This window comes from Hypanus sabinus, chromosome 1 (assembly GCF_030144855.1).
Source record: "Hypanus sabinus isolate sHypSab1 chromosome 1, sHypSab1.hap1, whole genome shotgun sequence".
NCBI lineage: Eukaryota > Metazoa > Chordata > Chondrichthyes > Myliobatiformes > Dasyatidae > Hypanus > Hypanus sabinus.
Genome location: NC_082706.1, coordinates 172,039,391 through 172,061,595, shown reverse-complemented (window position 1 = coordinate 172,061,595; position 22,205 = coordinate 172,039,391). Strand labels below are relative to the sequence as shown.

Sequence of the window (22,205 nt, the reverse complement as noted above, 5' to 3'; positions counted from 1 at the left end):
TGCAGATTCATTTAGGACCCCACATCAGCCAGGACAGGTTCTCTTCTCACTGCTACCATCATGGAGGAGGTACAGGAGCCTGAAAACACACACTTGATGTTTTAGAGCCAGCTTCTTCCTTTCTGTCATCAGATTTCTGAATGACCCATGTAGACTACTTCAGTATTTTTTTTCTGTTTTGATCATTTTTTGCAGTACTTATTTAATTTATTATTTATGTACTGTATATATATATATTTTATTGTAATTCAGAGTTTTTTGAAATTATGTATTGCACTGTACTGCTGCTGCATAACAAAAAAAATTACGACACGTGCCAGTGATATTAAACCACTACTGAGTGTTTTAGACTAATGCAGGCCTTCAGGAGCTTCTATATTAATTGTGAAACTGTTTTGGTGTGCCAAACAATCATTAACAATCTCCTGGTTCTCAGACATACCTGGAGATTTTTTTTCAATACTCACTTTGTTTGTTCGTCTTTCTTATTCCTGCCCGTTTTATTTTTCTATTCCTGATTCATATTGAAATCACCAGAACTAGTTTATGCTTCATTTCCATTTCTTGTCATGTTAGTTTCACAATCCTTGGGGTAATTTTATGGTGCCATGTTCACTTAGTTCCCTTGCCATCCAAAAAAAATCAACATTCCAAACATATACAAATTTAAATATTATCAAAAATTTTTATCTGCCTGTTGCAGGAAAATATAGCCAATTTGTTTTATAAATCAGTTTGTCATGAGATCACAGTATTAAGCAGTAGTCTTTAGTGCACATTTTATTTGCAGTGAGCATGGGCACAGCATGAATTTTAGGCATGTAACATAACCAGTCCAAAGGTATAGGTACCTGAACACCACCAGCACTGGATTCTTCAAAGTTTATGTCATTTGGTTTGGTACTGTAACAAAAAGATGTCAATAACACTACATACAGGAAATTTCTTTGAAAATTGGCACTACAAAGCGAACGCAGAATTATCATTGAGAAGTTCATGTCCTAATGAACAGCTGAATGTTCCTCTTTCCAATCAGATCAAAGGTAATAACTATTGTTTGTGAATTGTGTATCATCATGCTTATCTGATTTTTCCTGAACAAATGTGAGATATGCCACCGCAGAACTGTTTATATTTTGTAAATGCCTCAAAGGCATGTAACTGCTACTACATCAAGATCTCTGTCATTACTCCCTCGTACAGTGAAGAAAATATAGAATGAGGAAGCAGCCCTTGATCAAGTTCGGTCCTCATCAATGTATGCCTAACTTTATAACTTTTAATTCTTTTTAATGAAAGCTCAATCAATTAGAATTGTATTACTATAGAGAAGTCAAATAAGTATTAAGTATCTGGAGTGAATGAAGTGTATTTGAAGTAGGGTAATGGATCTTGATTGGTTTAGATGGATCGTGATAGCACAAAATCAGTTTGAAGTGGGTAGAAGGTGCCTATTATAGGTTGAATGGTTTTAAAATATAAAAAGAAGTAGAATTTTTCAATGCTTATCTCATTGATAATCAAGCAGTTATCTCCTTGCTTTTATATTCTATTCCCCTGAAATAAATACCAACATTGCATTTGCCTTCTTTACCTCAGACTCGACCTGTAAATTAATGAGCTGGGAGTCTTGTACGCCTCTGATGTTCAAACATCAGGTTGAATTTTTCATTGATAGAGTATGTCTAAAAATGCATTGAAGCAAGTGTGAAGTGAGAAGGGCACAACAATGTTGTGTAGAATGGGTCTTTAGAGGGTCAAGCTGGCTTACAGATTGTGTGTGTGTGTGTGTGTGTGTGTGTGTGTGTGTGTGTGTGCACGCATTTTGATAGACTATATTTATATGTATGTCGTTAAGGAACCCAATAACCTAATTAGGCCTCAAATTTGTATGTGTTCATGTCTGCATGTTTAATTCCATACAACAAATCTGTTCCTTAATTGGTTTGGATCTCCTTAATAATGGAGCAAACATTGTTAAATATTGTATTGTATTGAGCAACAGCCATTGCACATAAAAAAAAATCAAGTATAGGCATTTTCCAAACTTCTCTATGCCCTTTTGCAATCCGAGGCAGAGCCTAAGAGAGAGGGAGAGATGAGCACAATGATTCAGTGATGTATTACAACATTTTTAGAATCTTGGTTCAAAAGAATCACAGACTAATGGATGGAAGTTCTTTCAAAGTTATAATCTAATTAAATTGTAATTTGCCAACTCACTAGGAAAAGCAACAAGATGTTTGAAGTGGAGATTGGAATGATTAACCTTGATGTAGTTGTCCATACTTTTCTGGTGTTTTATCTGAAACAGAGAATACTTTACTTTTTATGTAACCACAGAACATCTGATCAGTGAAAATTCAATGCAGAAACTATTACAGAATCCTCTCAACCATCCAGCATCCGTGGGGAATAGAGAGCCGGTTGCATGAATATGCTAGTTGCATGAGAATATAAAAGCATATTTTTACATCACGCACTAATATTTTATGCATAAATCTTTAAGTAAATTGCCACAAACATATCATCTCCTTACCCTATCAAACTGTAATGTTTCACAGTGCAGTTCTATACTTTAACGCTAAACAGTACTAATGTAAAACAGAGCAAAAATAAATCAAATGAATGACTGTACCAATCATCACTTGAAATATCGCATCTTCAAATGCTGCGAACGCACTGCCCTTGTGTATAAATGTAAATAACCTAACAAAAAACTGGAGGCAGCACAAAAATGCAAATTTTATTGGAACCAGACATACCACTTTCAAATTTACATATTTGAAAAATATGAAATTGTTTAATATGCTTAGATTCTTCTGCTAGTTGACAAAGATTCATAAATATACAATGAACAGGAGTTAGCTGTAGATAGAAATCACTCCATTCATCAACAGACTATAATTCTCCATTGTGCTTTGGAGCACCCAGGCAACCATAAGAAATACATCAAGCTATTTTTTTTATCAATTCCCTCAGTACTACCCAAACTTCAAAACCTGGGCCTCTTACTCTCCCTTTGCAACTGAATCCTTGACTTTCTTACCAACAGACCACAGTCAATATGGATTGGTAATAGCCTCTTCTACTCACTGATGGTCAACTCATCCATTCCTTAAGGATGAATGCTTAGCTCATTGCTCTACTTTCACTATGTTCATGTCTGTGTAGTTAAGCACAACTCAAACACCACCTATGAATTCACCAACGAGACTACTGTTGTTGGTAGAATCCCAAATGTCGATAAGGGCACACACATGAGTGAGATAGAACAGCTTAAGTGGTGTCACAACAAGAAACTCATACTCAATGTCAGCAGGACCAAGGAACTGATTATGAACTTCAGGAAGGAGAAGTTGGGAGAAAACACAAATCCAAATTTGTGGGGTCAGTGGCAGCGAGGAGTGAGTTCCTGGTTGTGAACGTTTCAGGAACTAGCCCATTGCAAGAAGGCACAGCAGTGGCTGTACCTTGTTAGGAGTTAGAGGGAATTGTTAATGGCTGTTGCATACTTCTGTAGATATATGGTGGAGAGCATTCTGACTGGTTACAACACAGCTTGGTATGGAGCCTCCCATACACAGAATTACAAGAGACTGCAGAGGGTTATTGTCTCAGCCAGCTCCATCACCGACACAATCCTCCCCACCATCAAGGACATCTTCAGAAGAATGTGCGTCAAGAAGGCAGCATACGTCATTAAGGACCCTCACCATTCAGGACATGCCCTCCTGTCTTTACTACCATTGGGGAGGAGGTACAGGAGCCTGAAACCCACATGCAACAATTTAAAAGCGGTTTCTTCTCCTCCACCATCGCATTTCCGAATGGTTCACGAACCCTTGAACAATACCTCACAATCCCTTTTTGCAATATTTATTTATTTTTGTCCTTTATAGATTTTATGTCTTTATTGCAGAACAAATTTCATGTCACATGTCATTGATAATAAATGTGATTCTGATTCTGAATTCTTTTAATGAGTACATAAAGTTCATAAATCTGCAGATGCATTACATCCAGAATTTTGAAAGATTAACAATGTCACACTGAAGCTGCCTGTGTAACAAATAGGATCTTAGGTTACTGTGGCCAGATTGGTGGTTATCACTCATATAAGGTAACAGAATCCATTTGAGGCACAAAACATTTTCGAATGAAAATAAGAAGAGAAAACACTGTAAGTACTTAGCAGCTTCCGAATGAAAACAGTAACAGTTGCAAAAAGCCACAAGTATTTCAGGCATTAAGATCTGTGGAGTAGTGATGCTAGTTATCTCTCACTTCCACCAGACAATGGGGACTTTCAGTGGAAGAAATAGAGGGGCTTTCAGATTTTGAAATGTCAAATGTTGTTATTACAGCCTGAATTTGGGAGTGGTCAAACGGGCTTGTGTTTCAGATCCCATCCTTTATTACTTGTGGGCATGGCTCAGTACTGAGGAAGGTTTGATACCAATGGCATGCCATGTCAACTTTCTGCCAGATCCAAAGGCAAATCAATCATCTTCCACGCTTTAGGAAATGAGGGTAGGCTACGCACAGGTAACAAACCCTTCTTTTGGGATACTCTTGTGAAATGTAAACATGTTGTGTAAATCAACACTGTGTATTTCCCACTTCCTATTTCAAAAGGGAGAATGTAAGGGAGTAAGAAGACATTTGTTTGATGTTTTATTGTTAATTTTTACATTAAAATGACCACAGGTTATTCATAAATGGTGGGCATGTATCATCCAGAGGAAATGAGCCCACAACCTTTCCTCACTAATTTTGTTTATTGTTTTGCAGAGCTTACAATTCTAAGAACAGTTGAAGAGGACCATCTTGATGACCAGCCTGTCTCAGTATGAAAATGTAATGCTTTATAGCATGTCTGGATAGACCTCATTTGAGATGATACTGTGATGTTATGGTGGGATTTCCAGTTCACTAACATGGCTGCAGGGGAGAATCAGGTGTCAGGGAGACAGTTTCCATGTGGGAATCTGAAGATCTCTGCATAACCTAGAAGATTTGGTAACATATACTTTTGCCTTAGTCCTCAAGACTGGAACATGAAACTGAATTTTAAGGACAATTCGGAAACAATGCTTTAATTTTGTCGTGTCGCGTTTGTCACATCCAGCTGTAATGATTTTGGTCCCCACTATTTATTGTATTCACAGCCCCTATCAACGTCCTAGCTATGGTATTGATCCCATAATTTTCAAGTCAAGAGGAATGTTTGAGACAATTCCTTGTGGAGCTTACACATCAGTTTTAATAAGTGAGTAGGGCCTGTCAGAACGTCTACAGAGTGGAAGTTTGCTTGTGTTGTTAGTAAGTTAGCAATAAAAAGAAGTGAAGGATAAGTGGAGCAGCCATTGTAAGAGTGGGCCACTATTAGAATGGTCAGGCTTTGTGAGAAAAGGAGTCATTTATTTGATTGTACAACTTAAGCTTGAGAAGTTAGAGTCAAAGGTATAACAATTGTAGGCAGGATGGTGGTTAAGGCAGTGGAAAGCTCCTCCTGTAGTGGACTCCCTGACGATAGCATCCATAGGAAGCACACCCAACCTCAGCTCCTGACTGACAAGGTCAAAAAACTGGAGCTGGAGCTGGTTGTACTCAGGACCAAACAAGAGGCTAAAAACGAAGAGCTGAAACTTCTATGGAAATGCTCACACCCAGAGCGCAGGCTTCAGATTGTAAATTGGTGACCAGGTGGAAAAATAAGGGGAGTAAGTAATTGGTGCAGGGTTCCCCTGTGGCCATTGGCCTCAGCATCAAGTATACCCTTTTGGATACTGCTGGGGAGTAGTGACCTGTTAGAGCACAACAGCAACAACCAGGCCAGTGACACTGTGAATGGCTCTGAGACTCAGCATGGAAGAGTAAAGTCAGGCAGAGCGATAGTGATAGGCGGCTTGATAGGGAGAACAGACAGGAGGTTCTGTGGCCACAAAAAGAAACCAAGGTAATGTATTGCCTCCTAGGTGCTTGGATCCAAGAGTGACTGCAGAATATTCACGAGGGAGAATATGAGCAGCCAGAGGTCACAGTGGACACTGACACAAATGACACAAGTAGAAAGGGGAAGGAGGTCCTATGCAGTGAGTACATGGGGTTAGGGAAGAGGCTGAGGAACTGGACCTTCATGGAGTAATCTCTGGATTACTCCCTGTGCCATGTGTTAATCAGGGCAAGAAAAGAATGATCATACAGATGAATGAGTGGCTGAGAAATTGGCGCAAGGGACAGCGTTTCAGTTTCTTAAAGCACTGGAACCTTTATTGGGGAAGGGGAGACCTGTACAAGAAGGATGGGTTGCATCTAAGCTGGAGGAGAGCCAACATCTGGGGCAGGAGGTTTGCTAGAGCTACTCAGGAGGGTTTAACCTACAAACGTTTGTAGTTTCACAGGGGGATAGGAACCAGGGCACCAGATCAGAAACTGGAGGGATGGAGAGAAAGGTACGTTTGTAGATGTCAGAGGCTGTAAAAACAGGGAGGAGCAAGGTATTGGAAATGGTAGGATGGATAGTTAGAAGGGTGTGTATTTTAATGCTAGGAAATGGTGATGAGTTTATAGTATGGATGAGTACATGGATCTATGATGTTCCATAAGACATAGGAGCAGAAGTAGGCCATTCAGCCCATCGAGTCTGTTCTGCCATTCCATCATGACTGATCCCGGATCCCACTCAACCCCACACACCTGCCTTCTCTCCATATCCTTTGATGCCCCGACCGATCAGGAAACGATCAACTTCTGTTTTAAATTAACCCACAGACATGGCCTCCACCACAGTCTGTGGCAGAGCGTTCCACAGATTCTGGCTAAAAAAAAAAATCCTCCTCACCCTCCATTCTAAAAGATCGACCCTCAATTTTGAGGCTGTGCCCTCTAGTTCTGGATACCCCCACCATAGGAAACATCCTCTCCACATCCACTCTATCTGTGTCCTCTGGTCCTAGGCTCCCCCACCATAGGAAACATCCTCTCCACATCCACCCTATCTAGTCCTTTCAGCATTTGGTAGGTTTCAATAAGATCCCCCCACATTCTTCTAAATTCCATTGTTGTGGCCATTACAGTCACGGTTGAGAGAGGGACAGGAATGGGTGCTTAATATCCCAGGATTTTGATGTTTTAGAGAAGATAGGTAAAAAAAAAGGGGGAGGGGTGCACCACTAATCAGGGTCAATATCACAGCTGCTCTCAGGGGAGACATAATGAGGGACTCGTCCACAGAGTCAGTATGGGTAGAACTCAAAAATAGGAAAGGTGCAAACACTTTGATAGAATTGTACTATTGACCTTGCAATCGTCACTGGAACATTGAGGAACATATATGCAAGCTGATTCAGTCAAGGTGTAAAAACAACGGGGTTGATGTCATGGGGGAATTCAACTTCCCTATTATAAACTGGGACTTTCTGAGTGCAAGAGGTTTAGATGTGGAAGAATTTGTTAGGTGCTTTCAGGAAGGTTTTTTTAAAAATTAATATGAAGCTTATCCACCAAGACTAGGGGCTGTACTGTTGGGTAATGAGCCTGGTCAGGTGTCTGAGCTTTCAGTGGATGAAACAGTGACCACAACTCCCAAGTTTTAAGATAGCTATAGATAAGGATAAGTATGTGTAATGCCCTGGTTCATATATGTTTACTATTATGCTGTTCTGCATTTCATTTTGTGCTGGTCTGTGTCAGCTGCTTGGTTTCCCCTTATGTTTGGGTTACTGTTGAAGATAAGAGAAAGGAGAATTGTGTGCCATCCAATTAAGATGGTCAGATTAAGGGGAGGTTTCTCTGGTGAGGGACATTAAGGTTGGGCTTGAGGCTTTGGTTATGGAGAGAGGAAGAGAGAAGAGGTCATTGCATTTGACCCAGAGTGGGGCTGTGATTCGAAGAAGTCTGGGTGATCGATGGAGGATTAGCGACAGGGAAACTGAGCGCTCCAAATTGTGCACATTGGACTATTTCATTAACATGTGTCCTTTTCTTGTTTTTTTTTACTAACCCTTTAGTCAAATTAAGAGTTATAAAGCTAAATCTTTTAATTGTATGTGGTGCACTGTCTGTTATTTTGTAGCACTTATTTGTAACAGGGCAACGAATCACACAGCATCCACACAAATGGGGTTTTGGGGTGGGCTTGCGGCTCAATCTGACATGTCTGGTGGGGCCTGCGATGGTCTTTCCTAGACTTACGCAGGCAAGGAACCCAGAGTGTTTCATATGGGTCTTTTTGCAGAGTATTGAAGAGGAGTAGGGCAAATTACAAGAGCATTAGGCAGGAACTAGGGAGAGTACATTGAGAACAGCTGTTTTTGGGCAAGTCCACATCTGACGTTTAAAGACCAACTGCACACAGTATAGGAGAGGTATGTTCTATTCAGAAGGAAGGACAAGGATGGTAAAGAAAGAGTACTTTGGATGTCAAGAGAGGTGATTAACTTAGTCAAGAAGGCAAAACAGAAGTATGTAAAGGTTAGGAAGCTAGAATCAAACACCCTTTGAGAGTTATAAAGAAGCCAGAAATGAACTTAAATAGGGAATTAGGAGAGCCTGGAGAGACCATGAAAAGTCCTTTGTAAGTAGGACTTAAGAGTATTCTAAGACATTTTATACATACGTCAAGAATAAAGGGATATCTTGGGAGAGGGTAGGACCACGCAAGGATAAAGGGAGGAACATTTGCTTAGATATGGATGATGAGGTGAGGTACTTAATGAGTACTTTACATCTGTATTTACCAAGGAGAAGATGTGGAAGTTAGGGAGATCAATACTGAGCATGTTGATATGTTAGGTCATTTCAAGGTACAGGGGAAGATAGTGTTGGGTCTCTTTAAAGCATTAATGTAGATAAGTCTCCTGGACCTGATGGGCTATACCCTAGGTTATCGAAAGAGGCAGGAGAAGAGATTGCTGGGGCCTTGACTGATATCTTTGTGTTCTCTCTCGCCACAGGCATGGTCTTGGAGGATAAGAAGGGAACCAGGGATAATCCTGGAAACTATAGACTGGTCTGTACTCATAGAAGTTACTGGAGAGATTTCTTAGGGATAAAATTTATGAGCATTTGGCAAACCATGACCCGATTAAGAAGAGCTAGCATGACTTTGTGCAGATCAAGACACATCTTACAAACTTGATTGATTTTTTTGATGAAGTCACAGGGCTGATTGATGAAGGTAGAGCTGTGAATGTTGTCTACACAGATTTTAATAAGGCTTTTGAGAAAGGCCCCCATGGGAGGCTCACCCAGAAGATTTAGATGCATGGGGCCAATGTTGGATTGGCCACTTGTACTCAGAACTGGCTTGCCCATAGAAGACAGAAGGTGTTGGTCAAAGGGACTTGCTTTAGCTGGAGGTCTGTGATTAGTAGTATTCCAAAGGAATCTGTTCTGTGATCTCCATTCTTTGTGATGTATATAAATGATGAAAATAGATGGGTGGATTAGTAAGTTTGCAGATGATATGAAGATGTTGTGGGATAGTATAGAAGACTGGCAAAGAATACAACAGAATATAGATCAGTTTCAGATATAGGCAGAGAAATGGCAGATAGAGTTTCTCCTGCCCAAACGTGAATGGTTGCACCTTGGTAAGTCAAATGTATAGAGACATTACACTTTTAAGTGCAAGGCTCTTAATTGTTGATGAGCAGAGCAATTCTGGAGTCCAAGTTCATAACTCCTTGAAAGTAGTTACACAGGTTGATAGAGTGGTTAGGAAGGCAAATGGCATGCTTGCTTTTATTATTTGAGGCATTAAGTTCAAAAGCAAGGAAGTTATGTTGCAGCTTTATAAAACTCGAGTCAGGCCACACCTGGAGTATTGCATACAGTTCTGGTCACCCCCATTACAGGAAAGGTGCTGGGGCTTCGGTGAGGGTAAAGAAGATGTTTGCGAGGATGTTGCCTGGATTAGAGGGCATGTGCTATGATGGCAGGTTGGAAAAACTTGGATTGTTTTCTCCGGAACAGAAGAAACCTAGTAGAGGGTTATAGGACTACGAGAGGCACAGATAGATTAGACAGACAGTATCTTTTTCCTGGTGTTGAAATATTTTATACCAGAAGCCATGCATTTAAGGTAAGAGGGGCTAATTTCAAAGGAGAAACAAGGAGCAAGTTTGTTTCCACAGAGAGGTGGGTGCCTGGAATGCGTTGCCTGGAGTGGTGGCAGAGGCAGAACCATTAGGGACTTCTAAGTGATGTTTAGTTAGTCACATGAACGTGAGGAAAATGGAAGGATTTGGACATGGTGTAGGCAGAGGAGATTAGTTTAGTTAGCCATTTGATGACTAATTTAACTGGTTTGATACAGCACTGTGTGCTGAAGGGCTTGTAATGTAAGACATAAGACCATAAAATGTAGGAGCAGAAGTAGGCCATTCAATCCATTAAGTCTGCTCTGTCATTCAATCATGGGCTGATTCAATTCTTCCAGTCATCCCCACTCCCCTGCCTTCTCCCCATACCATTTGGTGCCCTGGCTAATCAGGAACCTTTCTATCTCTGCATTAAATATACCCAATGACTTGGCCTCCACAGCTGCTCCTGGCAACAAATTCCACAGATTTACCACCCTCTGGCCAAAGTAATTTCTCTGTCTCTCTGTTCTAAATGGATGTCCTTCAATCCTGAAGTTGTGTTCTCTTGTCCTAGACTCCCCTACCATGGGAAATAACTTTGCCATATCTGTTCGGACATGTGAAGGGTCTTCACATAATCTGTTCAGGCATTTTAACATTTGGAATGTTTCTATGAGATTCCCCCTCATTCTCCTGAACTCCAGTGAATACAGCCAAGAGCTGCCAGATGTTCCTCATACGCTAACCCTTTCATTCCTGGAATCATTCTCGTGAATCATCTCTGAACTCTCTCCAATGTCAGTATACCCTTTCTAAAATATTGGAGCCCAAAACTGCATACTATACTCCAATTGTGGTCCCACAAGTGCCTTATAGAGCCTCAGCATCACATCCCGATGCTAAATAGTTCTATGTTCAAAGAGAACTGTGTTACATGAACCAAACTTGCTTAATTTTCCCAGTTAATGCTATTCCAGTAAGATGTACTATTTACTGTACCACACACAAAATGCTGTAAGAACTCAGCATGTTACCAGGTTCGGATATGGCCCAAGTGCAGAGTGAGAGACACTGAGGCAGGTCGATAGTTCACGGACTTTAATACGAAGAGTGTTAAAGGGAAAATAAAACAATGAACACTAGGCCAAACAGGGCCGTTAACTAAAACTCTCAAAGAAAAACGAAGCCTACACTGCGGCTGAAAAGAACATCTAAATACTAAACGAGTACCGCTTCAGTTGATTTGAAGGTTCAATATCTCAGGGAAAGCAGAATGCAGAACAGCAGTGAAGCATTGCTATGCTCTGTCCAAGTCTCGACAAGCACTACGACGACAAGCATGGAGTTAAATACTATCACAATTAAATTATAATTAGCTGACAGGTTCAAATTCACAAGCGCAATTGCTGTATCTGTGGTAGGCCTCCATTAGTCTCGATAGTCCATGGATTTGCACCTTGGAAAGATTGGAAAGACTGGTGGAGAGTCTCCCCTCTCCACGCCACCAATGTTGTCCAAGGGAAGGGCATTAGGACCCACACAGCTTGGCACTGGTGTCGTCACAGAGCAAGGTGTGGTTAAGTGCCTTGCTCAATGACACACGCGCAAGCCTCAGCCAAGGCTCGAACTTGCGACCTTCAGTTAACTAGACGAATGCCTTAACCACTTGGCCACACGCTGTATCTACTGCGCTGTTAAATCTGTGGTTGTGACTCAGCAGGTCAGGAAGCATCCATGGAGGTGAACAAAAAGTCAACATTTTAGGCTGAGACCCTTCTTTAGGACTGGAAAGGAAGCAGGAAGATGCCAGAGTAAAAAGGTGGGGAGAGGGGAAGAAGGATAGCAAGAAGGTGATAAGTGGGTGGGAAAGATAAAGGGCTGGAGAGGAAGGAATCTGAAGGAGAGGACAATGGATTTACACATGCTATCAAGCACGGATAGTGGATAACCCTGTTTTTGATTTTTGCTGATGGATTATATGCCATCCTTTTTTTGGCCTTGATGCTGAAAAAACAGTTACTATATGTACCGATGTCAGTTTATCTTAGACCAGTAAAATCTACAGTTCAGTAGGTTCTGTCCACTGTAGCAAACTGATTCACAATAGGAAGAGGTTTTGTCATATACTAATGCACATTTTTATTAATAACAATGTATTTTTCAAAATGAATTGAAAGTCAGTGAAAGAAATATTGTGATAGTTCTACAGGAAATGAAAGTTTGCAAGTGTTTAACTTTGTCTTGCCAGCAAAGGCAGAGCACAGTGCCATTTCCATCAGAGCTACTGTCACACAGCTCCAGTGACGGGTTCAATCCTGATCTCCAGTGCTGCCAGTGTGGAGTTTGTGTGATCACATGGGTTTTCTTTGCTCTGGTTTCCTCCTATGTGCCAAAGATATATGAGTTGATATATAAAGTGTTCATTATAAATTGATGTCTATCAGAGTGGCAGAACCTGAGAGAGAAAAAATGACAACGTGGGGAGAATAAAATATGACTTGCATTGGTGGGTGTCTGATAATGAATGCTGGCTTAGTGGGTTGCATCACTGCCTGGTATGGGAACATCAATGCCTAGGAACAGAAAAGTTACAGAAAGTGGTGACTGTAGCCCAGTCCATCATGGGCAAAGCCATCCCCAGCACTGAGAACAATTACATGGAACACTGCCACAAGAAAGTAACATCCGACTTCGAGGACCCCACATCCAGACCATGCTCTTATTGCTTCTGCCATCCAGAGCCATAGGGTCCACACCACCAGGTTCAGGAACAGTTGTTACCCCAGAATAATGAGGCTCCGGAACTGATATGAATAACTCCACTCGGAACTAATTCCACAAGCTACAGACTCACTCTCAATAACTCTACAACTCATGTTCTCAGTATTTGTTTTTATTTGCTTAATTTGCCTTCTTTTGCACATTAGTATTTAACAGCCTTTGTCAATGCATAGTTTTCATAAATTATATTTTATTTATTTTTCCTGTAAATGCCTGCAAGGTACTATATGTTAACATATAAGTAGTTTGATAATAAATTGACTTTGACTTGAAAGTGCTTGTTTCTGTGATTGATAATTTCATAACTTCATGACACAGATGCTGAGCAGAGACCATTTGCAAAATAAAAGATGTTTTGCTCCTTTGTAAGGGAAGCAAATTGTCATCATCTTAAAATTATGAGGCTCTGCAAATAACACCCGTTTGACTAAGGGTGAACAAAGAAGTGCTACTAATCAGCTTGCTTCTACAAAATGAGTGATGTGATTTTTTTTCCTCTGGTAGCCAGTGTTGTATTTCTGGGTTTGGCAGTGACATCTGCTAGAGAAAGCTATTTTGCATTTAGATCCTCTGTATGTGGTATTGTTTCACCTACAGCGTAGATGCAATATGGATTAGCTACGTTCTCTATTTTGCACACATTTTCAAGATATTGGGAAAGGAAAGTAAAAAAAAAACAGCTGCTTATTATTACAGGTACTGGGTCAGATTTTGCTTTCAAGGTATGTCGAAGCTTAAGATATTTGCCCAAAATTTTGTGTAAATAGACACAGAAAATTCAAGAAAACAGAGTGTGCAATTAAGTATTAACATTCTAAAGTTGCTGTCTGCATTGTAACACTGCTCTGTTCTCAAAACACTTCCACAAAAATGAAGCTGCCTCAACCTTGAAATGCATTGAATGAAGAGAATTTTTTATATGTGTGTGACAGGTACAAATTAAAAGAGCTACAAAGAACTAAGTTTAGTAGTTACTGATATAGACATTTTTTTAACAATGGTATAGATTTTCTGAGGCACGGGTTTTCTGCCAGGGCTTATTTGTATTTCTTTGAGGAAGTCTTGAATGCAGTGCTGTTGTAGGTTGAAGTCAGCAATAGTAGCTTCTGCCATGCTGCTTTGCCGTTGCCTGTCTCTGTGCTCTGCCTATGTACTCTACATGGAGTCCATCAGAAATGCTTAAAATCCCACACACTACACCACCTTAACCACAGCACCAGCACAGCAGACGCATTGAAATCAATGAGAAGAAACAGATGTCCACAGCATGATCCATCTTCCTTGATTTTAGTCAGTAAGTTGAGGTGGTTGTGCTTTAATTTGCATTGTTACATCATTTAAAATTTTAATATTTCATAATTATTTTAGAATGCTTGTTAATATCAAATATGAAGTTTCAAGTAGATTTAATATCTAAGTGTGTGTGTATATATATACACACACACACTTGTGGCATGCAAAGGTTTGGGTACCCCTGGTCAAAATTTCTGTTACCATGAATAGCTAAGCAAGTAAAAGGCATGAAGTTAAAGATGACACGTTTCTTTATTATTTTAAGCAAGATTACCTTTTTATTTCCACCTTTTACAGTTTCAGAATAACTTAAAAGGAAAAGGGCCCGAAGCAAAGTTTGGGCACCCTGCGTGGTCAGTACTTAGTAACACCCCCTTTGGCAAGTATCACAGCTTGTAAATGCTTTCTGCAGCCAGCTAAGAGTCTTTCAATTCTTGTTTGGGGGATTTTAGCCCATTCTTCCTTGCAAAAGGCTTCTAGTTCTGTGAGATTCTTGGGCCATCTTGCATGCACTGCTATTTTGAGATCTATCCACGTATTTTCGATGATGTTTAGGTCGGGGGACTGTGAGGGCCATGGCAAAACCTTCAGCTTGTGCCTCTTGAGGTAGATTTTGAGATGTGTTTGGGATCATTATCCTGTTGTAGAAGCCATCCTCTTTTCATCTTCAGCTTCTTTTTACAGACAGTGTGATGTTTGCTTCCAGAATTTGCTGGTATTTAATTGGATTCATTCTTCCCTCCACCAGTGAAATGGTCCCCGTGCCACTGGCTGCAACACAAGCCCAAAGCATGATCGATCGACCCCCATGCTTAACAGTTGGTGTTCTTTTCACAAAATTCTGCACCCTTTTTCTCTCCAAACATACCTTTGCTCATTGTGGCCAAAAAGTTCTATTTTAACTTCATCAGTCTACAGGACTTGTTTCCAAAATGCATCAGGCTTGTTTAGGTGTTCCTTTGCAAACATCTGACGCTGAATTTTGTGGTGAGGATGCAGGGAAGGTTTTTTTCTGATGACTCTTCCATGAAGGTCATATTTGTGCAGGTGTCGCTGCAGAGTAGAACAGTGCACCACCACTCCAGTGTCTGCTAAATCTTCCTGAAGGTCTTCTGCAGTCAAATGGGGGCTTTAATTTGCCTTTCTAGCAATCCTGCGAGCAGTTCTTTTGGAAAGTTTTCTTCGTCTTCCAGACCTCAATTTGACCTCCACTGTTCCTGTTAACTGCCATTTCTTAATTACACTATGAACTGAGGAAACGGCTACCTGAAAACGCTTTGCTATCTTCTTATAGCCTTCTCCTGCTTTGTGGGCATCATTTATTTTAATTTTCAGAGTGCTAGGCAGCTGCTCAGAGGAGCCCATGGCTGCTGATTGTTGTGACAAGGTTTTGAGGAGTCAGGGTATTTGTAAAGCTTTGAAATTTGCATCACCTGGCCTTTCCTAACAATGACTGTGAACAAGCCATAGCCCTAACAAGCTAATTAAGGTCTGTGACCTTGGTAAACGTTATCTGAGAGCTCAAATCTTTTGGGGTATCCAAAGTTTTCCATGGTGCTCCTTTCCTTTTTTTCACTCTACAATTGTACATAACAAAAATAATGCTTAAAATGTTGAAAAGTGTGTTTCATCTTTAACTTTATGACTTTTGGAGATCAGTCCATTTTCTACTCACTTAACTATTCACAGTAACAGAAATTTTGACCACGGGTGCCCAAACTTTTGCATACCACTGTATTTATATAGATATATATATCACCACGTACAACCCTGAGATTTGTTTCCTTGTGAGCATACCCAAGAAATGCAGTAGATTTCATAAAAGACTGCACCCAGCAGGACGGATAAATAACCAATGTGCAAAAGGCAACAAAATGTGCAAATAGAAAAAGAAAAAAAACCAAACAAAATAATAATGATTAAATGAGCAATAAATATCAGGATCATGAGATGATGAGTCCTTGAAAGTGAGTCTATAGGTTGTGGGAACAGTTCAGTGATGGAGTGAGTGAAGTTGAGTGAAGTTATTCCTTTTGGTTCAAGAGCCTAATGGCTGAGGGGTACTATAATCAGAAATATTAGATTTCATTGACAGCTTTGAAAGTTCATGATTCTGGATTGTGCCTCATTGTTTGGCACCACAGACAGATACTTAGACTGAAAGGGAACCTACCTTATGTTATGCTGCAGACAGCCAGGCTCATGTGGTGGGACTTGACCTGGGACCTTCAAAGGATTCAAGTACATTTATTATCAAAGTATGTACTCATTATACAATCTTGAGATATGTCTGCTTACGGGCAGCCAGAAAGCAAGAAACCCAATTAAAAAAAAGACCAACACCCAATGTGTCGCGATCCCAGAAGAGCAAGTGAGGGCTGATCTCAGGGTGAAGAAAATCTACCAGATAGTCATAGTTATTAAATATATCAAGCCCCTCCTTAGGCACTGAAAATAAACCAGTTCAACAATTAATCTTAATAGACAGGAACAAAACAAAGAACCACCATCGAACCATTCAAAGAAAACATCAAATACCCAATGCTCAAAAAAAAAACAGAATGAATCACGCAAATGACAATAAAATGAGCAAATAATACACAGAATGTCAAACATCAAATGACAGAGGCCCTGAAGCAGTGTAGGAATATTCAGTTTAGTGCAGTTCAGTTCAATTTAACATTGTGTCATTCATTGACTGCAGGCCACAGAGCCAGTCTGCCCCAATCAAAATTGTGCAAAGTCGCAATAGAAAAGGAATAATCAGAAACCAAAAATGCGTATAACATGTAATGCTGAGCCCCATAAAAATTAGCCCAATCCACAAAATGCGCAGATCAGACCTTGCCCAAGACCCAAGACTCCTATACCTTCCTCCAGCATCAGTGAGGATGAGGGAGACTGGTCAAACACAGGTAGACGGCATTGAACTCCGACTCACCTTCCGCTCTCGTCCTCAGTGATTTCAATCATGCTCAATGCTTTAATGGGCCAGTTGGTTGAGAATTGGAACTGATCATGGGTTCGTGCCTTGCCAATTAGGCAGCAAATTCCATTCCCAACCTTGCTCTCAATCACGTCAAATTTCCTTGGAGGCAGCAGGTTGCTTGGTTGGGTTAAAAAACGCATTATCAAAATGTAAGTTACTGGCTCCAATTGCATACAGTTCAGTAGCTGAAGCATGTTTAAAAAAAGAAGGAATTTTGTGAACTGTCTGCAGGACGTTGCTGTAAATTGCATTGATTGCTGGTGCCATCTTACCGAGATGACCGCATACACATCCATCTTTACAATAATATGTGAACAAAGATGTCCAACAGAAGGCAGGCAGCATTTAGTTCCTATTCTGCCTTTGTTTATTTATTTGCAATTCATAGTAATGCTTATATTTTGCACTGTACTGCTGTCACAAAACAGCCATTTTCACAACATATGTAAGTGGTAATAAACCTGATTTTGATTTTGATTCTGATTTGGTGATTAGTGATTATGGAGTTTTGTAATCTTCATAAGCCAGATGAATGGTGAGTGAGTGACATGAACCAGTTACACTTTCCCTCATGCCAAAATCTGCCTCAGTACTCCCAGCAATTCTGGGTTTTGTTTCAGCTTCCAGTCTCTCCAGCATTCATCTTTCATCACCAGTCTTCATTTTAATAATGTTTCCTCTCCAGTCCTAATTTAAATAATGTTTCATCACCTGGCTTTTGTAAAACTCTTCCAGCGCATCCATTCTTGTTTCTTTATCTCATATCACTATTGCTATTTTCTGCTTTGCTTTAAACAGCAGTGAATTCATTAAAGGTTTGTGGAGTAAATTAGAACTGAAAAACCAACCAGGTGTTGTAAAATAACCATTCCGGGTTCTATATCTCTCAGTGAACTCCATTTATACAATGATTCCTCTGATAATCATGAAAAATATTTGGCAATCTTCTGAAATGCCTCTGTCATTGAATTACAGCTGGGAGACCCATGAGCTGAAATAATTCTAGACACATTTTTTCATATTAACAGATGTAGATATCCAAAGCATCATTTCCATTCTCCTGTTAGACATTTAGTTGAAATGATATGGCAAATATTTATGGAGGAGTATATCACTCAGCAGAAGTCCTTTGATTATAAAGGGTCACTCCTTTACAGTTGTTCTTCACTCTTAAAAACACAGAGAATTGAAACCTTCATCAAGTGTTAAAAATTATAAACAGTCAACAATAGTGAAGAAACAAGCTATTATGCACCTACTGCTTGCACTTAGCTTTCTCCCACCAACTCTCCAGCTTCCAGCACAGCATGTGGTGTGTGCCAAGTCGATCAAACAGAAACTTAAAAGAAATAACCTTGTTTTATGTGCGCAAAAGAGACCAAGCGGGCAGGTCTGTTGAAGAAGGATCTTCTTCACAACTCCTATTTATTATATATTGACACCTACAATTGCCTGTTCATTTATTTTACAGTGAGGTTCACAGTTTATGTGGAGCTGGGGTCACTTATGTACCCAAGCACATTCACTTTTATATTACTGCTTGCAAGTGCACATGTTGTTTTAATTTTTTAATATCTTATGTCTTTAAGCTGAGTTTTGCTGTGAGCTAACCACTTCCCTTACTAGACAAGGATGTGACTGATGTGAACTTGGTGGAATCTGCACCAGAGTAATTATGTTTAGTGCTGAATCCAGTGCACTGAACATTTCTGCTGGAGCTGGATGAGGGCTTTTCCTGTCTGAGCATAAAAAAAAGATGGATTTGGTGAACAAAACATGCAAAAATAAAATGGACAGGTGATCTGAAACATTCACATCATGCCTGTGGGGGAGAAGCACATGGAAGAATCTGGGTTTGAAGAGCAATTACGTCAGAAGCACCCCTTGTCATCCTGAACATGTCCATATGCATTGCTCTGGAATTGAACGCTGTAAGATTAATGAAAGCAATGCAACCAATGCCTGAGTATGCCTGCATGATGCACTGCTACTCAGGACTCACTAGTTGCTATAAAGGAAGTAGAATCCTCCCCTTCTTTCGAAAACTCCTTTGCTTAAATGAAGGGTTTGCATGGCCACACGCGTACAGTTGTTGTCTACAGTCAGCGGCCTTCCAGTTTAGGGAAAATTCTATAATCTTGCACAATTCTGTTGCATCTCGTTCGGGTCACCTCCAGTCATAGGGAAAATGCACATGACCATTTCTTAGAGCTTGTGAAGCTGCAAGAAAATCAATCTCCTCTCCATTTATGTGGCATATAGATTATGGTGCATGCATCAGTCAGCAAAATCCCACTGGCATAAGTTAGGTACAATTGTGACAGCAATTGCAGTCTAGTGGTGTCTTTCCTCTCTGAGATCTCTTTGAGAATGTATAGTTTCCTCATTTCCTAGTCTTAGTTACGTGAATAGGTGAAGCACCTGAGCAGTTAGAGCTACAAGTGCTCTTCACATCTCTCTGTTCCTCCCATTCCTCCCTTCTGCAATAGTTGGAATTCTTCAGCTTGGTCTCATCTCCACCTGCAATTTATCCTTCAAGTGCCTAGCAAAGTTAATAATGCAAAACAATCCCTTTTCAAATGTAAAAACAGAAAATGCTGGAAACTCTCAGCAGATCAGGCAGCATCTGTGGACATTGATCAGATCAGATTCAGGTTTATTATCTTCGGCAAGTGATGTGAAATTTGATAACGTAGCAGCAGCAGATCAATGCAATACATAATCTAGCAGAGAGAGAGAAAAAAATAATAAATAAAATAAAACATAATATTAAACAAGTAAGTCAATTACGTATATTGAATAGATTATAAAAAATGTGCAAAAACAGAAATGCTGTATATTTAAAAAAAAATGAGGTAGCGTCCAAAGCTTCAAAGTTCGTTCAGGAATCAGATGGCAGAGGGGAAGAAGCTGTTTCTGAATTGCTAAGTGTGTGCCTTTAGGCTTCTGTATCTCCTACCTGATGGTAACAGTGAGTAAAGGGCATGCCCTGGGTGCTGGAGGTCCTTAATAATGGACGCTGCCTTTCTGAGACACCGCTCCCTGAAGATGTCCTGGGTACTTAGTAGGCTAGTGCCCAAGACGGAGCTGACTAGATTTACAACCTTCTGCACCTTCTGAAACAGTTAATGTTGCAGGGAGCCTTTGTCAGAAGTGGGAAAGATTGAAAATTAAGTTAGTTTTCAGTCACAGAGAACTAAGGGGGAGAAGTGTGTAGATCGGGGGAATATCTCTGTTAGGGTAAGGCCAGTTAGATCAATGGGAGCAATTAGAGTGGTAGTGAAAAACATTACACTTCTTTGTCTTAATGTGTTTTTAACAGTGAAACTTTGGGTCTTCAATAGGACATACATTAATACAACAGCTAGAAACAGAATCATAAAATAATATTGCCCAATTGCCATCTCTATGGGCTTTAGACCGACTTCACTGTTGTGCCAATAAGAATACCCCTTAATAAACTGGGTGTTTTCTTGAACAAAAATGGCTTCCACTCCCTCAGCAAGGAGTTGTGAATCATGAGAAGAGTTTTGTCATAATTTGGGTGATCATGAGATTTCCAGGAAGCACACATGACTCCTTCATTCTTACAGAGTCCATGCTGCTGCTATACAATTGCCTGAGTTATCACTGGTTAACAGATCCAGGGGAACAGAGGCTTCCTTCTCCTCAAGGTGTCCTCAATTCGGTGAGCACTCCAACCTCACCAGCTGGCCACAGATACAATGAGAGATTTGCACATACCAGGAAAGTAATGACAAATATCACTGACTTCTTGAGGTGAGTTTCCTTGCTTGAATCCATCTGGGATCCTCCTGCAGATCACACCAAACAAATACCATCATGTGCTGCACACTGCACAATCTTGTGATGCAGAAAGCTGTCAGTGCTAGAGAACGATCAGCAAGTATACCCAGAGCCTTATGGGTAGCAGGAGCCAAAGGAACAGGAGGAATGACAAGGGTCCCAGGTGTTGTCCTCACTCAGACAGGAGGGGGCAGGCCTTGGCCACCAGGATGTATCAGATTCCCTAAGAGAAAGGCAATTGTTAAAAGCAGTGTGAAAACCAATTCCAGCCAAGAAGCCCCTCCATGGCTATGATTTTACGCACTGATACTGTACAGAAAAATCAACTGAAAAAGGCCAGATATCATATAAAATCCCTTCACAACCTGCTCCGTAGGTGGACTTGGACTGAATCTAACACTCAAATGAATAGATCACTGGTCAAGTTATTAAATGACTTGCTACAACCCATCTGTATTCTTGAAGAGTGTCACCATGTTTAACAAATTCAGACCTCCACATTAAAACAAACACTTTCTATGAGAATCTCGCTTTTGCACATATGAGCAGTGGCATACAGATCACCCCAGAGTATTTTGGGTGATCATGAGATTTTTTTCTACATTACTGCTCTGTGAAGGGCTTCTTGCTCCTCAGGAAGACTACTGCAGTCACTTTCTGCAAGCTCTTCTTATGGTGGTCTTAGGAGATCTCCATGATTTGCATAACCAATCTTCTGGCATATGTTTTGTTGCCCAAGACTTGCATGTTTCTAAACGCTTTCACCCTCTGTACTCCATTTAGATAGGCACATGGATGATTAAAAAATGAAAGGAGGAAAGAATCTGATTAATCTTAGAGCAGTTCAAAAGGTCAGCACAACATCCTGGGGCGATGGGCCTGTACTGTGCTGTAATGTTCTATTTGTCTTCTCTGCCTCCACTGTATGTATGGCTTAACATACAGAATGTCTGTTTGAGGGCTGGTGCTCATTTCTGAGTGTTCTGTAGGAGATGCCAGAAATGATGTGAAGACCCTTCAGGCTTTGCACAGTTTCCTTCTATAGTGTTTACTCCTAGATCTCCTAAACCACAGTTTCAGAATCGGATTTTGGCCAATTTCCCAATTCTATTTGCAAAGGACTTGATTGGGCAATTGTGCTAAACACCACTATGGTTCAGTGCACCCCATTAAAACTGCAATCCAATTTCAAGGCAGACATTTAGTCAGTCTCAATTTGAATGTGGACGGTCAGAGCCAGGAAA

The 22,205-nt window shown here is 40.4% G+C and overlaps 1 long non-coding RNA gene across 3 annotated transcripts in view; it reads right to left on the bottom strand.

Annotated features, from left to right (window-relative positions):
- Positions 1 to 361: 361 nt before the first annotated feature.
- LOC132400418 (uncharacterized) overlaps positions 362 to 22,205 on the bottom strand; it is a 53,078-nt gene continuing 31,234 nt past the window's right edge. Inside the window, exons 2-4 of one of the 3 annotated variants that reach the window (XR_009514245.1) lie at positions 16,339 to 21,184; positions 2,224 to 2,305; positions 362 to 2,081 (exon numbers count right to left, since the gene is read on the bottom strand). This is a non-coding gene — a long non-coding RNA (uncharacterized LOC132400418). Of the gene's footprint in view, positions 21,185 to 22,205 lie in introns of all 3 variants that reach the window. The other 2 variants (XR_009514244.1, XR_009514247.1) reach the window with 2 other exon arrangements.